Raw genomic sequence first — 12349 nt, 5'->3', positions numbered from 1 at the left:
AAATAACCATGGTTACCAACAGAAGCATTTTGGGGCTTCAGTCTAGCGAAAGATTACAAGATGGAGGCAAGTTATTTAAGAGGAAATTGTGAGCTGTCCAGTTTGGCAGCAGCCTACGATTTTAAGGAGGGAGTTATGGAATTTTAGAAAGGTCAGCTTGGACCTCATTATGCAGTTTGGTGTTGAAAAAGCCCAGAGTCAGGGGACCACCTGTCTCCGCACTCAGCCTCCGCAGGACCTCACAGTTCTTGCCTCCTGCCTCTCCCATAGCAGCCGCCCCGTTCTCCATCTCTTTCCCAAGCACAGACCATCGGGGACAAACTCCCTCAATTACTACCTGCCCCTCGCCAAGTTCACTATCACTGGCCCCGTCCACATTCCTGTGCCTCTACCTCTGATGAACAAGAGGCCTCACTCTTGTCTCCCTCTCTTCTGTGCTGCTGTGAAACGCAGCTGCATCACCCTCCGGAGCCTGGGTCTTATCCTGAACCTCTTTACGCAGTGACTTCTCCCTCTGTAACCCCTCCAGTCATTGCCCCATTGCTGTCACTCCCAGGCAAGCTTGAAGACAGAGGACTCTGCCCTGACTGCCTCAGGTGCCTATTTCCCAGCCTTTTCTCAACCCCCAGCTGCCCAGGAGGCTGGAGAAGGTGAGACGAAGCTCCAAAGTTGTGTAGGGATGGAAAATTTAAAATACCCTGGGTTTTCGTTTCGCTTTGTCTTTTTGCTAATCTATTGGGTTGGCCAAAAAGTTCATTCAGTTTTAAGTAATAATAAAAGACACATTTTTCATTTTCACAAAGAACTTTATTGAACAACGTATTCACTAACTGAACGGACCTTCTGGCCAACCCAATAGTTCCCTCTTCTATGAATTTCCTGTTTATAGCCCTTTCCATTTTTCTTGTTTCTTTTCTCATTGGATGGAAATTCTTCATCAGTTGTAAGTGTTGCAAAAATCTTCCTGTCTGCAACTTCTTTCCTTCCTCCCTCCCTTCCTTTGCTGGTGCTGTGATTGTTTTATTATGCAGAAGTTTAAAATAAACTTTTGTCATTCTTTTCCTTGTTGATTTATCAGCTAGAGTCTTGAAAGAAAACACATGATGTATTCAAAATCATGAAGTTGTGGAGAGTCTAATAAAGGGACAATTTACAAAGATGTGTTCAGGGTTTGGGGAAACCAACAAAGGGTAGAGCAGTCCTCAAGGGCAAGGTACAGCAACCACTCCTAGAAGTGAAGACAGGAAGTAGAGCTATTATTCCTGAGCCTCGAGAGGGGGCTGGAGGTGGGGGAGGGCTGAGGGGGAGCTGTGGCCTATCGTACAAGGACACGGACAAGACACTGTAGCCAGGTGTTACGGGAACCAGAAGAATAACTACCCCAACCTCAATTTCCTCCTGTCCTGAGACTCCCTGCCAATGACCCATTTGGCAAACCAGACTGACAGTCTGAGGACCAGAGAGCTTTTTTATGTAGCACATTCCCGTGAGCTTACTCAACCACAGCACAGGGTGGGGATGGTGGAGATAGACAACATCAAGCTCAGTTTGTGCTCTTGAGGAGTTTTCTAAGGTAAGATTCCTTACCTTCAAATAACACAATTATTCTTTCATATCTCCTTCCAAAGATTTTCAAGTTCTACTCTCCATAATTAGAATCTGAATCCACCTGGAGTGTACTTTTGTGTATGTTGTAGGCAATTCATTTCACATGATAATAACAGCTTATTCTTTTACTATTGATTTTTAATGCTGATTTCGTTATATAGCAAGTTCCTATATATGTTTGTACAAACATATGGGCCTATCTTTGAGGAATGGAAAATGAATCTGATTGCTGATTTGATTTTGTTAATGGTTATTTATTCATTTTACTTTGAGTCACCTTTAGACAATTATATTACCTAGACAACTATCATTTCCTTTTACTGTCTAAATGTATAAGCACAGAGTTATTCAGAGGATTTTCTTATGATTTTAAAGGTATCTTTCATAGCTGTAAATATAGCCCCCTTTTCATTCTCAATACATGTATTTGTGCTTTTTCTCTTACTTTCTTTGAACATTCTTGTTAGAGAGTTGTCTGTTTTATTTAAAAGTATATTGTAATTCCTCTCTATTGTTTTTTGTTCTCTATTTCTTCTCTTATCTTCATTTCTTTCTTCATTCTACTTTTTTTCTTTAGGGATATCTGTTGTTTTTTTCCCCAAAGTTTTTGAATTGAAAATTAATTCATGTATATTAGATCTTTTTTATAAAACACATTAATGTAAGCCCATTAATTTCCTCCAAAACTACTTTTGTGGTATATCACATATTTTCACATTAGCATTTTCATTGTCATCCAGTTCTAAATATTTTGTAATTTAAATCATCATAAATTTATGTCTCTTGTTTGTTTTTAAAATGGGTTTTCTCCTTCTTCTTTAGTTTCCCTAAAATTTTCGAATCCTCTCTGTTCCTCTTTCTGCTTTCTTTGAATCTATAAATTTTATTTCTGTTAGCTAAGCAGCACTTTAAATTTTTTTTAAAAACTACCTTCTTAACAATAAATTTTTCTAGTAAAGTTTACAGTTTTCACAAGAACTTTAGCATGCTTTAAATACTCATTGAACAGCGTTTCCTCACCCTGCTCATGTTTGAGATTTTCTATTTAATTTCAATCATTTAAAAGATATATTTATTATTAATTATTAAATAATTAATTAAACTTATTGGTATTTTATCAATTTCTGTGTTCAGTATTAATTAGTCTGTGTCAGACTTCCCACCCACAGAACTGTAAGACAATGCATTTGTGCTATTTAAGCCACTAAATTTGCTATGATTTGTTATAGCAGCAAAGAAAACTAATATAGTACATTACTATTACAAAGTAATTTTAAAGGAAGACAGTTTGCGAAATTACTATGAATGGGTACAATAATACTGATCTTTTCAAATCGTTTTCGCATGGTTTCTCAGGCCTAGTGTTTCATGGTCTATTCCTGTAATAGCTCCATTGTTCAACGTGTTTTGTCATACAGAACATAGAAACATATTCCTTCACTAGACACTAATTTGTAGGGGCTTCCTTATGAATTTTGTTGCTTTGATTTCCTGTGTAATTTGTTTAACAGGTACCTTCTACTTTTAGCTGTTGTAATTAAACTTTAATTATAATTAAGGTTTTTAACAAGACAAGGCTTTGCCCTTATATTCTTTGTTTTAGAAGAAAAAGTTTTAAACTCATATTTTACATTCTAGTGTTCAGTGTAGAGTTTTTTGTTTTAGTTTGGTTTTTGCAACAATAGTCTGTCTTTAAAGACTGCACAAGACTAAAACCAAAGGCCCTTGCAAATATTTGTTTATATTAAAGAGGGGAAAAATAAAAATACCCACACAGATGATTGTTGAATGGATTGTTCACCTCATTTCTCATTTTTACTTGTTCCCCACCCTAAAGATGTCAAAGTGTTAAATATGGATGATACAGAAATAGTGTTATTTTTACATTTGTTTAAGCACAGTCACAAGAATTTGTAGCATGTATTTATATGTCAGTCAGGAATCACCAGGATCACATTCAGGAAAACATAAGGTAAATACAGCATCAAATTCTATTTCATTAAAGGGTCCTAGGAAGATAGAGGGAGTCCTTAAAAAGTTTTTTGGAGTCCTGAAACAAGGAAATGGCAATCTGAGTGATCATTTCTAAGATGACTTGAAGGAGTTATCAGTGAGGGATTATGTCAAATGAGATAAGTGATAACTACAGGTTGGATAAGGGGGAGGGCGGTCAGCAAGTCAAATGAAATGACTGAGTTTTAGTTACCATAGTAGTTAATAATATAACCCAAGAAGTGTTAAATAAAAGATGGCTTCCACAACCTAAGAGTCCATCAACAGATAAACAGATAAAGAAGATGAGGGGTGTGTGTGTGTGTGTGTGTGTGTGTGTGTGTATACATACACACAATGGAATACTACTCAGCCATTAAAAAAATGAAATATTTTTGCAGCAACATGGATGGACTTGGAGGGTATTATGTTAAGTGAAATAAGTCAGACAGAGAAAGACAAATACTAAATGATATCACTTATATGTGGAGTCTAAAAAATACAGCAAACTAGTGAATATAACAAAAAAGAAGCAGGCTCACAGATACAGAGAACAAACTAGTGGTTACCAGTGGGGAGGGGGGAGGGGCAATACAGGGGTGAGAGTGGGGGGCACAAACTATTGGGTGTAAGATAAGCTCAAGGATGTATTATACAATATGGGAAATATAGCCAATATTTGGTAGTAACTGTAAATGTAAAGTAACCTTTAAAAATTTTTAAAAAAAATTTTTTTAAAAGATGGGTTCCGGTCCACAATTGGGATCAACTGTGGTGTAACCAAAAGAAACGGGCCACACTCCCCGTGGAGGCTCCAGGGGAAAATCCTTCCTTGCCTCTTCTGACTTCTAGTGGCTCCAATCTCTGCTTCCAACCTCACATAGCCTCCTCCTCTGTGTATTTTATAATGATATTTGTCATTGGATTTGCCCCCAACCCCGATAATTCTGGATGAGCTTATCTCAAGATCCTTAACTTAATTACATCCTTTTTCCAGATATGGTTACAGGTTCTGGGAGTTAGAATGTGGTTGTATCTTTTATGGGGTCACCATTCAACCCACTGAACCAGGCTTTGTCTGGCCACGGTGACTGTTTTGGAGGCCATTTAATCAGAACCAAGCTTAGCGCTCTGGATGGATGGTCATGAGAGGTGATATTTTCTTTCTCAGTGACTGTGAATAAGGAAGCACATAGTTCCTGCTGTTGCTGGAAGTCTTCTGGCAGCCCTGATGGAAGCCAGCCTAAACAACAAGGCAGCACAGAGGAAGGCAAAGCTGAGAAACCTGCAGAGAAACAGAGGAACAGCTCTGACTAGGCCCTGAAGGTACTCACTCTGCCTCTGAATTTGTAAATTAGGAGTTCCTAATAAAGTTCCTTTATTTTTCAGTGTATTACAAAGCAATTGTAAGTACAGTGAGAGAACTTAGGAATAAGCTATATTTTGGGTGAAGCAGTTTCAGCAAGGTAATCAGAAATAAATGAAAAGAACAGTGCTAACATTTATTGAGCAGTTATACATTGTAGACTCTGTTCTGAGCATTTTATATTGATTATTTCATTTAATTCTCACAATAACTCTGTTATCTCCCCAGTCAAGAAAGCTACAGGACTGACTCACATAACCACATGGTCTGATGCAGAGTTCAGTGGGAGGTGAGTCGAGAGGTGGAGGTGGACACAGACCACAGAGGGCCTCAGTGTCAACCTAGGGTGACTACATTTGTCCTGTGGACACCAGGGGACCGACGGCAGGTTTGAAGAGAGTGGAAGGATCAGGTTTGCATTGTGGGAGGATCACTCAGAGGCAGTGTGGAGACGGGACGGAAGGTAAGGAAGACCACAGGCATTTGGGAAGAGGACAGCTGCTGGCCAGGAATCCCCAGGGCAGGGATTGGACTGGATTCTATTCCAATCCAAAAATCCTTCTGTCCTTCCATTCACACACATCCTCTTGTCTTTCATTACCGGAGGCAGTTTATCATAGTGGTTAAGTATGAAGATTCTGGAGCCTGATTGCCAGGTTCAAATCACAGCTTGATGACTTACTAGTTTAGTCACATGGCTTATGATGTAACCCTTATGTGCCTCGGTTTCCTCACATCTAAATTGGGGAGAATAAAAGCGTTTACCACGTGAGGTCAACGTTGCGAAATGTTGATACATAAAAGATATTTAGAAGAATACCTGGCCTACAGAGGTTGTCTATAATATTAAAATGTTAATATCTTTACATTCCAGATGTCCAGCACGGGGGCAGCTACACTGTAATCAATCAATAAATATTTGTTGAAAGATAGGGTATTTTTACTTCAAAAGGCAGTCTGTTTTTCCTGTTAGAAAGGTTTATTCTTTCAATTCAAGCCAATTCAACCCAATCAATAAACATCCATTAGGCTGGAATATGACTAAGGCTCAGTGCCAGACACTAAGCAAAGCCAAAGGGAGTAAGATTTAATCTCTGATCCTCATCAGAGAACAGCTGAACCTAGCTCTTCACAACTTGCACAAGTTGGTTTTAGTAGAGTCTTCTAGAACAACTCACAACAAATCTCTTCTCTCTTTTACATGACAGACTTTCCAATTATTGAAAACAATTATCCTGTCTATCCTTAATGTTTTTACTCCCAGATAAACAATAAATATGCACAATTCCTTCAGCCATTCCTTACGGGACATGGTTTAGGAGTCTTCAATCAGTTTAACCATCCTCCTCCAGACACATTTGTGTTTGTTAATGCTTTTCTTTAAATGCAGGGCTCAGAAGTAGAGCGTGATTGAACGGATGGGTAATGTTATAAGCATCAGCACCATAAAAATAATAGCTAAACGTGAGGGCATTCACAGATAAAGTGGGAGAATAAAACAGGTTACAGGTTAGAGCCTGAGAGATTTCCTTCAGTCCAAACAGCAGGGTAATAGAAATATCTTCTTTATAAAAATTTGAAAGAAAGGATTATGAAGTACGAAACTTGTCATAAAGAACATGCAATTAAGAAACTAAGACAGGCTCTTATTACATGGCAGACTGTAAATGAACAGTTTGTTTAATAAGTAAACATAGGGTAAGGACTTAAGAAATAGCAGGCATGAAGGTTAACTATGAAATATAGTCCCCCCCGAAAGTGGAAAAAGAAGATACCAGAAAAGATGACTACACCAAAGTGAAATTATTGAGAGAAGATCAAAAAGGACTAAAGGATTTTGGGGAGAGGAACCGGAAGATGAAAATTTTTTTATTCCAAACATGAGTTTGAAGTGTCAGAAGAGAAAAAGGATATGTGTTTTACTGTAGTGCACAGTAGGTCAAAATAGTTCTAACATATACAAATGTTATTCACATACCCTTGAATCTTAAATAATAATGAAGTACTTTGAGTACTATGTAAACAAGCAATATATGTTAATTTAAATTTTTGTTTTCGGTTTCAGTGATAGCAGGATATGAGTTTTTCATATCAACTAAAGGAAGAAGTTGCTTTTCAGGGAGATAGACCAATATATAAAGGAATTACAAAATCTAGTGAGTTTGGTGGGGCATTATAGCTGAAAAAAGTGACATGATTCAAAAATAGGATAATGTAGGAGTGAGTGAGTAAGAGAGACAGAGAGAAAGCCAGAGAATTTTAAAAGCTTCATAGCAATATATTTACTTCCAAAAGACCTCAAAAAACAAACAAAATCCAGCATATAATGAACTATTATGTAGATATAACATTGACATTGAAGATGAATCATTAAAATCACAGAAAAATATTCACGATACCTTCTTAAGTGAAAAGGGCAGGCTATAAAACTGCTGGAACATGCAGTTTGCTAAACATTGCAGTTCACCCCCCCCAGGTCACGGGTAGAATTGTGTTCTGGCCCTCCTTATGACTGGTGGAGGTTGTGTCACTAGTAAAAAAAAACCAAAACAAACCAACAACAAACAAACAAGAACAAGCTGGCAGCACTGAAGAGGCAACAGATGGGGACCTCCCTGGCGGTCCAGTGGTTAGAACTCCACGCTCTCACTGCCCGGGGCCCGGGTTCCATCCCTGGTCAAGGAACTAAGATCCTACAAGCCGCGCGGAGCGGCCGCCCCCACCCGCCCCCACAAAAAAAAGAAGCAACAGAATGTTAGGAAGTCATTTTGATCTTTGCACCTCTTCTGAGTAAGCAGTAGTTCAAATTAGAATGTTAGCTACAACATAAAACAGAATGGATCAAATTGGTTTTGCAATGTTACTTTTTACAATAAAATAGCAGTATCTGTACTTAATTAATGTCCAATAGTTAAGACGACTTCTAGAATGACAAATTCCTGTGACAAATAACTTAGACAAAAAGTTTGGCATTGCTTTATATTCAACAAACTGTCTTGATATATTTTCAAATTGGTATTTTTATGATGAGACAATAAAACATAGATTGTTTTATTATTACTATGTTACTTGCTGTTACCTGGATAAAATATCTTTTCTATGTTGTCACCTATATATTACATTATTTTTAAATTCCCTTTTCTGCTCATCACAATAACAATAAAACCCTTGTAAGGGTGTAATATTTAAAGAGTATCTTGCTTTCTTATGCCAGATATGTTGGTTAGTTATTTCTATTAATGATTAGCTAGACAGTCAATAACTATTTAGAAGATTGATTTTTTCCCCTTCATTATATATTATCTAGACATCTGGTATGCTGCCATTGTATAATGTCTCTTGTAGAAAAGATAACACTACTTTCCATAAAATAGCAAAATTCTAAGGCTAACCTAAACCTCTATGAAACACTAGAAATATGTGTATATTCTAAAATAAATACGATTTGTTTCTTAGGGATAGCAAAGTTTGTGAGCCAAGCACTCAAAGCTGGCTTCAAGCAATCTCATGCAAATATTTATTAAATTTTACTACATGCCCCATCTCTTTGCTCTTGTTTCACATTCTGGTCCATCTGTGCTTCGCCTGCAACCATTTAATAGAGAAACAACATGAAGTAAAACAGCAAAGGTGCTAATCTACAAATCTTGGTTTAAAAACAAAAAATAAATTAAACTTGCAAAAATATCTACTGACAAAAATCATAGAGTAAGCTCTTAAGGCATTTTCAAAGAACACACCGCAAAACAGTGCTCATATTAAAACATCAAAGTAACTGCCAGAAGGTAGTCATTGAAATAAGTATAGTTATATTGAGAAGCCTGAAATGACGCCAGCAAAGCAAAGTAGGAATAATATATAACTCTGAAGATTAACATCCCATAAAAAAGGCAGAAAATACCACAAAATATATAAAAAAAGAATTGTGAGCCTGAAGGATACTACAAAATTATGAATAATTAGTGATGCTTTTAATGCTATTATTGTACTGGTTAATCTAAATTAATTTAGTTAACTAATCAATGAAGAGTATGTCTAGTTAAATCTAGTAAAGGGACAGACTGAACTCATGAACTCATGTAAGTCCCCTACATACGAACCTTCAAGTTGAGAACTTTGAAAGACGTGAATGTGCATTTGCATGTCCAACCGTGTAAGTTGGTTCACGCGTCTGGTGTACATTGTCACGTGTGTCCATCCTCTACAAGTGGTTGTGCTTTTGTGTGCTTTACCGTACAGTACTGTTGCTGTGCAACACGAGGAGCTTACTAATGAAGATCTGATGGAATTGGAGGCCCAGAGAAAGGATAGAGAGAGACGAGAGGAAGAAGTAACTGAAAAACCAAAGAGATTCACAACGCAGGAAATGGCAATGGGATTTTCTTTATTTGAGGAGGCACTGTTAGTTTTTGAGGACAGGACCCAAATGTAGAATGATACACGAAGGTTGCAGCAGCCATTCAGAATGCAATCCAGTGCTACCATGTCATCTATGACGAGAAAAAAAGTGCTACTACCCAGACATCACCAGATCGTTTTTTCAAGAGGGTAGGTAGAATTGAATCCAGCAAGGAACCAGAACCTGTGCCATCAACATCAGGCGTGAGTGAAACTGCATCTTGCCCTCCGTCTCCTATTGCTGACGATCCTTCAGCTCTACCATCTCCCACCTCCTCTCCCTCTTCCACTCAGTAACTCTTCTTGCCTGTTCACTCGATGTCAGCCCCTGTATGCCAGCTGTTGTGCTGTACTACTGTACTTTTCAAGGGACTGTACTGTAAGATTAAAAATGTTTTCTTTATTTTTTGTTTGTTTTTTATGTATTATTTGTGTGAAAAGTATTATAAACCTATTACAGTACAGTACTATATAGCCAATTGTGTTAGTTGGGTACCTAGGTACCTTTGTTGGACTTATGAACAAATTGGACTTATGAACGTGTTCTTGGAATGGAACTTGTTCGTATGTAGGGGACTTACTGTATTCCTTCCTCAATCTCCTTTAAAACGAAAGCAAAGACACTAGAAGAAAAAAACTTGCAAAGATATAAGGGAAGAGATGATTACTAGAGAGAGAGAGAAAGAATAATAAAGTTTTAGAAGATAAATGCAGGCAGAGGAGTGATAACCAACTTAAAAGATCATGAATGCTGAAATCAAAGAGTTTCCATAGATACTAACAAGAAGCAAGATGCTCTGTGTTATAAAACCTAGGAAAGGTACACTAGGTTCCCCAGAAGAGGGAAGGCAAGAGAGAAAGCAATAGATAACCTGAAGAGAAGCAGGGCAAAGAATAGGAAAATAACTAACTAAACTAAACAAACAAAAAAAATTCAAAAGAACTATAATTTACATCTTTAGAGAGACAAAAAAATTGATTCCATCAAATGGCACAGGACCCTATATTTAATTTAAAAAAAGGTAATCAGAGAGCAAAAAAAAAAAAAAGAAAGCTCTTGCAAATGAAAAACATAACCAAACTGAAAACTCAACATACAGGTCAGAAGATACATTAAGATGACTTCTCAGAAGGTAAAGCAGAAGAACAAAAAGATGGAAAACTGGACAAGAAAAAAAAAAGCCAGGAAATAGGATTAATCTAAGAGATTCAAAATCTGAATAATAGAGGAATTCCAGGCAGCAAGAACTGAGAAGAGAAAAGGAAGATCATTGGTGATATAATTCAAGAAAATCTCAGGTAACTGAAGGACATGAGTTTCCAGATATAAAGGAATTACTGAGTATTTAGCACAATGGATATGAAATAAACACACCAAGGGACATTGTATAGACATTTCAGAACCCTAGGAATAAATAAAAGATTCCATGTGTTGCCAGAGAGAAACAAATGGATCACAACCAGATCACATCCAGAGGATCAAGAATCAGAATAACATCAGACTTGTCAGTAGCAACAGTGGAATCTAGAATAAAGCAATGGAGCTAGAATGACTTCAAAATTCTCAAGGAAAATTATTTTCACTTAAAATATTATTAAATGCTACCAAATTCTATCAAAGTCTCAATCAAAGGTGTGGGTAAAAAAAAAATTTTCAGATAAATTTTCAAAAAGTTCACCTCCCAAAAAGCACAAACCAAGAGAATAAAATAAGAGGAAGAAATAGGATACAGGAAACAGTAGGCCCAGAAAAGGAGAGGGATGACATAAGAGAAATTTCTGGTCAGTAATGAAAAGATGAAAGCTGTGTACAGGTTTAGAGGGTGACAGTTCAAACTGGAGCAGGACAGAGGCATGGGAGAAACTTTTCAGAAAGCTAAAACTTGTAGTCTAGCTGATCTGTCTGAACATCCTGACAGAATATTTAGACAATGATGAAGAGTTTGCCTGAATCAGTGACAAAAATTTAGAACATTAGACAAATGAAAGAGCAAGATACTATTAACTTCAGAAAAACAGAAAATGTAGGAAAGGAAAAAAAAAGACAGATTAAACTGCATGGCTAAGCTGTGGCTAACATTTACATAGTCCTGACGACAAAAACACTGAATATGTGTCTACACAAAATACTCTCACTATTGGGAGGACAGAAGGGTTGGGAAGGACAAGTATGAATATGTGTGGTTAAGATGAAGGAAAAAGGACTAAATTCTCTTCTATCATGGTGGAAAGTCAATAGGTAAAGCCTAACACTAAAATATCAAGCTCTAAAATGTGGATACTGTCTAGAGACAATTTAAGGAAGTAAACAAAATATGAAAGTTCACGTGACTCATAACAGGTAGAGCCATTATCCAAACTCAGGTTTATCTGTCTTTAAATTGCATGATTTCCACTAAACTTAAGTGTACACCTCCAATAAAACTTACATAGAGTGATGCCAAAATTATGAAATTTATTAAAATTTCCTCAAAATAAGCTAATTTACTTTTTTATTAGTTACCAAAAGTCAGAGCTGACTAAATAAACTGAAAACCTAAGTAAGCTATAAGGGACTACTTGTCTTAAGAAAACATTCCATTTTCCAGCACTGACAAATACTTTTACGTTATTTACCCACATATCTTAAGAACTCACAAAAGTGTACATCGGCACTGAAATATTCTGATTAACTGTTAACTGGGCATTCAAGCAACCACAGAGAAATGCCTTTTTTAGGGTTACAAGTTATTTCCTTCTTGCCACTGCAAAATATATCCTCTGAGTTCCTGACCTCTTCATGCCATGATCTGTTGACCATTCTGAAACGTCTCACACCTCTGGCCCCTACTGTGATCTTTTTTCAAGCTTTAATGATCTCACCCACTTCTCTTTTTCTTTCCTTGGAGTTCTACTCTCTTTTCTCTGCTCCATCCCCCATGAAATGATCTAATTTCTGCAAAGATGAAAGCTTAATCCATGCTTCCAGTTCTAATAACTCACCTG

General features: G+C 37.0%; 2 protein-coding genes across 3 annotated transcripts in view; both read right to left on the bottom strand.

Annotated features, from left to right (window-relative positions):
• Positions 1 to 12349, bottom strand: part of LOC309639189 (tigger transposable element-derived protein 1-like) — a 389152-nt gene that overhangs the window by 143607 nt on the left and 233196 nt on the right. The gene's annotated exons all lie outside the window — the stretch shown is intronic.
• CHST9 (carbohydrate sulfotransferase 9) overlaps positions 1 to 12349 on the bottom strand; it is a 240158-nt gene that overhangs the window by 206066 nt on the left and 21743 nt on the right. Inside the window, exon 2 of one of the 2 annotated variants that reach the window (XM_082416188.1) lies at positions 7366 to 7496. The exons of the other annotated variant lie outside the window; for it this stretch is intronic. The gene's annotated coding sequence lies outside the window, so the exon portion shown is untranslated. The remainder of the gene's footprint in view (positions 1 to 7365; positions 7497 to 12349) is intronic. 2 annotated transcript variants of the gene reach the window in all.

The sequence above is a fragment of the Balaenoptera physalus genome, assembly GCF_965194825.1.
Source record: "Balaenoptera physalus genome assembly, chromosome: 12".
Classification (NCBI taxonomy): Eukaryota; Metazoa; Chordata; class Mammalia; order Artiodactyla; family Balaenopteridae; genus Balaenoptera; species Balaenoptera physalus.
The sequence above is the reverse complement of the archived record's forward strand: the minus strand, read 5'-3'. Positions and strand labels throughout refer to the sequence as shown.